Raw genomic sequence first — 6025 nt, 5'->3', positions numbered from 1 at the left:
ATTTAAAAGTAGTCATTTCTAATTAATTTTTAACTATTTTTTTTTAATTTCAATTCATAGTCTAAAAACAATATAGTCATCTTTTAGGGACCCTTTAAGGGCTTGAAATGGATTTTACCTCATAATCTCTTATTGTATTTGGAAAGAGCATAAAAAAGTATCTAGAGATATAATTACTTTCCTCCTAGCTAAATTACATGAAAAAGTATAAATGTAGCAATAATTGTACACGACACTTGTGTTTTAAAAGATTCTTCCGCAGCCGTCTTGAAGTTTGAAAGGTTCTTTAAATCGTTGCCTCTACGTTCGTTTTCGAACTCTCCACTCAAAAAATGATAAAAGTAGATTTATATCTCTAATTAATTTTTAACAATTTCTTTTTTAACTTCACATTGTAGTCTAAAGACAATAATAAGTTACATTTTGGAGCCCCTTTAAGGGCTTAAAATGAAATTTGCCCGATAATCTGTTATTATATTTGGAAAGAGCATAGAAAGGTATCAAGAGATGTATTCACTTTTTTCCTAGCTAAATTATATGAAAAAGTATAAATGTAGCAATAACTGTACACGACACTTGTGTTTTAAAAGATTCTTCCGCACCCGTCTTGAAATTTGAAAGGTTCTTTAAAATGTTGCCTACACCAAAGAGTATTGATAACTCATATAGTTTCCCATGCTCTTTGACCTACACGTTCGTTTTCGAACTCTCCACTCAAATAACAGATTATCGTGAATTCTTCGCCATGAATCTTAGTCAACAATTCTTTTTACAAGGCTAACAAAATATTGTCGATAACGATTGGGCGTAGGGACCTAAGTCGCTTTCTTTCAGATAATAGCGGCATCTTTATGCCAACATTTTTACCAATTTAGGTGCCTCTAGGTTGGTTTCCTGAAACTACTGCTGATTTTATGAATTTTTGTTTTAATAAATTTTCAGACAAGAGAATAATGTTAGACATAGAACTAATACATTAAGGAAAGACCAAAGAAATCAAGTGGATTGTCTCGTATTCTTTATTAACGGTCCTAAGACTTTCTAGTATTCACTCAAGAGTATTATGTTAATAATCCTAATTAGGAGTCAAGTAAAATTAATTACGTGTTATTTAGAGGAACCGAAAGTATGTGAAAAAAGAATGGGAGGATAAGATTGTGATGGTTTAGTCAATCTACCAAACAATTGTCTTCAGCGCTTCTTTTACCTGCAGCCTTATAAAACAGAAAAAGGGGAAAAGCATACAGCTAATACTTGTATCTATACTTTTGTAGTAAACTTTGTTTTGGGAGAATGAAGCTTTTGTTGGTGCTTTTTTTTCCATATAAAGAGTCTAGTTTTTTCTCTCATAAATCTCCCATAATCTTTGAAATCAATTAAAGTACGCAAAAGTTAATTTAAGGCTAATTGTAACCAAGAGGTCTTCACTCTTTTGAGGCTTCTAGACTTTATAGCAATAGGAAGACCTGCCTGGGTCTGAAACAGGGACATACACAGGGTAGAAGGGCCTTGGGGTTGGGTCCTAATCAATTTATCAATTTCCTTTGCTCTTTGGAGTCCCTAAAAATAGGGAAAGGTCAACTTAAGGCCAGTTGTAACACAGGGATCTCCATTTGTTTGAGGATTCTAGACTGTATTAGAATAGGAAGACGTGCATGGATCTTAAACAGAGATATACACAGGGGAGAAGGGTCTTGGGACCGAGCTTCCCTTGAATTTCAAAATTTTAAACTATTTTTGTTAATTTTGTTGAAAAACACATAAAATTCCTGATTGAGAGGAAACTCGGTGAAAATTATTGTGTTTTGTTGACATGATGATTTAATTTTCTAATCAAATGTTTCTAATTTTTGGTTAGTCAGCAACTGTTTAGGTTTAGAGCAACATAGCAGAGGTCAAATATCGCTGGTGTTTTTTTCCCTCGATGCAACGTCGTTTCTTCTCTTATCAATTTCCCTCTTCTCTTTGAGGTTGTTTTAGAATAGGAAGATTTGCCTGGAGATGAAGCAAGAACGCAAAAAGGGAGGAAGAGCCTTTGGGCCCAGCTCTGGTTGAAATTCAAAATTTCCTGAATTTTTGGGCGCTTCTTATTCAAATTATCAATAAGACTTGTTTCTTTTTATTATCTGCCTTCCATCGAAAAGAAGGCATACGTAAGCTACACGATTAAGTCACTACATGTAAAAAAGGTTCGTCGACTATTTTTGTTAATTTTGTTGAAAAACACATAAAATTCTTGTTTGAGAGGAAACTCAGTGAAAATTATTGTATTTTATTGTTGTGACGATTTGTTTTTATAATCAGATGTAGCCAGCTTTGGTTAGTCAGCAACTGTTTAGACTTAGAGCAACTTAGCAGAGGAGAGGTCAAGTCTTGCGGGTGTTTTTTTTTTTACCGCTAAAGTTCAAATTTTGTTCCAATTATTTAAAAATGACCCGTGAATCACAAAGGCCGTTTGATTAGAATAAATAGCTCTTTTAAAAGTATTAAAACTTTAGCGTAAAGAGCGAGGTATTGATGAGGGGGCGAACCTCCTTATATACGTATTAATTTCTGTTCATTTTAAGTTTTAATGTTGCTCCTTATTTCAGTTGAAAAAACTTATTTTTTTTATTTAATTTCTGATCGGTTTTTAAATCATGCTGGGAAATCCGGCACCCCCTTCATGGAAAATTCCCTTCGCCCATGAAAAACTCCTCCTTGGAAAGATTCTCCCATGATACGGCTTTGCTTTTACCCCATAATCTTGTGGAGCCTTTCCAGACTCCCTGAATATAACCTGTTCAGCTATTAGAGTAGGTCGCCACTGAAGTAGCCTATTGCAAGGCAGAGAAAAGAATCGACATAATTTTCGGAAGAACATCCATGAATACAGTTTGAATAAACATTTTATTTGTGGGATTTCCTTTTCTTCCCTAAGATATTTTGACGATTTCAAAGGACTTCCCAAAAAATAACTTTCTAACTTGATTGATGTAATGAATTTATATTATATTGAAGAAACGACCATCGTGAAAATGTTGTGCAATTGAATGCAACAGGACAATTTTTGTTATGGAGTAGCACAGTCTCTGTCAACAGCTTACAATATGAGGCTATAATTTCGGCATTATTAAAATCACGATGCTGTGAAATTGGATGTTGGGAAAAAAGATAAGACTGTCCAACGCGTTGTTAAAATAAAACACTGCTTGATATTTATCGTAAGTTGGCGAATCGTCAATTTTCCACGAACATTTTGCAAAATTAAGCATCATTCGAGGAGTAAAAAAGGCCAATTATATATTGAGGCAGACAATTATCGTTGTATTAGTTTATATTTACAATCTATATGATATCCATTAAACATCATTAATAATTACAGGCTGTTATACAATTAAATATTGTATATATTAATACAATTATACATTGCATATATAATAACCAACTTTTGCATGGAGTTGACAATGGAAATATTTAATAGAAATAAATAATTATATATTGTAATATACATTAACATAATTATTAATCATACAATAATTTTTTTTTGATTTTTGATAAGAGAATCTGCAATTGGCAATGGATTCCGCCATTATGGGCTATTACGTAATTATATATATTAATATAATTACATAGTAATACAATTATAAAAATTGTACTATAAATAATTTTGAGTAGGAAATCTGGAGTTGGCAATGGATATAATCATACCACTACTAATAACTAACCGCAACACCAAGCCGCCTGATGCAATACAGCTACACACGCTCCTCCTCCATCCCAATCTATTCAAAGCCTCCGTCTTTACACCCTCCCAGGAAGTTCCCATTTCCTTTAAATCTTTCTTTATGACATCCTCCCGCCCCAGACGAGGAAGACCTGCTTTCCACTTAGCCCTAGACGGTTGACCGAAAAGGACAATCTTCGACAATCTGTCATCCTTTATCCACAGAACGTACCCTAGCCATCTCAGCATTTCTTTCATTATAGCCCTAGAAAGCGGGATTGAACAACATTTTTCGTACAGCCTACTGTTTGAAATATGTTCAGTCAGCGGGATACCCAGAACAATCCGTAGGCAATTTCTCTGGAAAACATCTAGTAAATGTTCATCCGCGTTTCGGAGCGCCCATGCTTCAGAGCCATATTTGACAACTGTCATCACTGTACCTTCCAATATTCTAATCTTGGTTTGCACACTTATCTTCTTATTCTTCCAAACTTTTTTTTAACTATGAACAAAAGACCCTGAGCCTTGGCTATTCTACTTTTAACATCTTCACTGCTCTCACCTCTTTACTAATAATACTACCAAGTGTAAATGAAGCTGCCCACCTGATCAATCTTTTCGTTACCAAACGTCACCTTTTCATTTTCACTTATTCCTAGCCTTAGTGATTTAGTCTTCTTAACATTAATTTTCAAACCTATTCTAGCACCCTGAACTCGTAAAACTTCTAAAAGTTCATTTATTTTGCTCACACTTTCATCCAGGATGCTTAAATCATCAGCATAATGTAAGTCCAGGAGAGTTTTTCCTCCCCATTTGATCCCGTGGTCTCCCATTGCGCCTTTCCTGTGCTCCTTAAGACAATGTCCATCAAAATGATCCATATAAATGGGGATAGAACACAACCCTACTTAACTCCTGATTTAATACAAAACCAGTTGCTAACCTCATTTCCTACCTTAACCGCAGCAGTATTATTCTCGTACATAGCAGTAATCACCTTAATGTATTTGTCTGGCATACCATATAACGATAAGACCTTTGTTAACGCTGTTCTATCAACAGAATCGAACGCTTGCTCATAATATATAAAACTGAGGACCAAGGGTGTTTGACAACTAAGGCACTTCTCTATAATTAACCTAAGATTAAAAATTTGGTCGACACATCCTCTACCTTTTCTAAAACCACACTGTTCGTCTCTTAAACTTTATCTACAGCATCTCTCAGTCTAAAAAGTTCATATTACTAAGTAATTTGCTACTTACAGAGACCAGACTAATGCATCGATAATTACAAAACTCACTCTTATCACCTTTCTTATACAGTGTTTTAATAAGGTTTTCCTAAAATTGTTAGGTACTTCCCCTTTTTCAAAAATCATATTCATAATCTTCAGTAACTTATTTCTAACCTCAGAGCCACCATATTTAAGAAACTCATTTACCACACTTACAGCACCTGGAGCCTTCAGTTTCTATGGACTCCCTGGAACAAGGTCCCCCCTCCTCGGTCTGTTCCCCCTATGGAGGTACCCTACATATCTGTAGGGCGTTTCCCTATCGCCACTTGGGGACACGCTAAGTGGCCTGGGGGAGGCCCCTAAGGAGCAGCAGAATCATAAAGATTTTTTTTTTTGGGGGGGGGGGGGTAAATATCTTAAATTATGTTTGGAAAAAGCTTATGTGATGAATTCCTTTACTATATGCAGTGGCAAAATTATATGTGAAAGAATAGGTTGTTAAAAATTACTAAAGTGACAAAAAAACATACCCATAGAATGGGAATCTGACGAAAAAATTACAAAGAGACAATTTCAACACTAGTATATAAATAAAATGAGACAACACAGGCGACCAACAACTTAATAATGCACACGTGCCCTTAAAAATGTTTTGTAGAAGCAGTCGTTTTTAAAGGGGTAACGTTAGTTATTAAAATGAAAGCATTACGATAAAAAGTTGAATTTTGTGTGAAGAAAGGGGGTTTGATGCGGACATATATTATATTATATGAATTATAAATCAATAGAGATAAATAATTTTTGAACAGGAAATCGGAACTGGCCAATGGATACTGCCAAACTATGAAGTTAACTCCAAAGTTTACTGAATTTCACAACTTCAAACTTAATGGAAACTATTTATGGCTAAAATAAATTTTATTTTGGCAGCAGTTAAAAGGATAGCCTACATCTATACATCTGAATTCCCAAGAACGCATCATGGATACAAATTTTGAATAGGTCAGGGATTGTCTCTTTATCATTATTATCATAACGTCTTTCGTCACGTGTAGTAAATTGGTCAATTAAAT

Source organism: Artemia franciscana, chromosome 5, assembly GCF_032884065.1.
Source record: "Artemia franciscana chromosome 5, ASM3288406v1, whole genome shotgun sequence".
Taxonomy (NCBI): Eukaryota; Metazoa; Arthropoda; class Branchiopoda; order Anostraca; family Artemiidae; genus Artemia; species Artemia franciscana.
The sequence above is the reverse complement of the archived record's forward strand: the minus strand, read 5'-3'. Positions refer to the sequence as shown.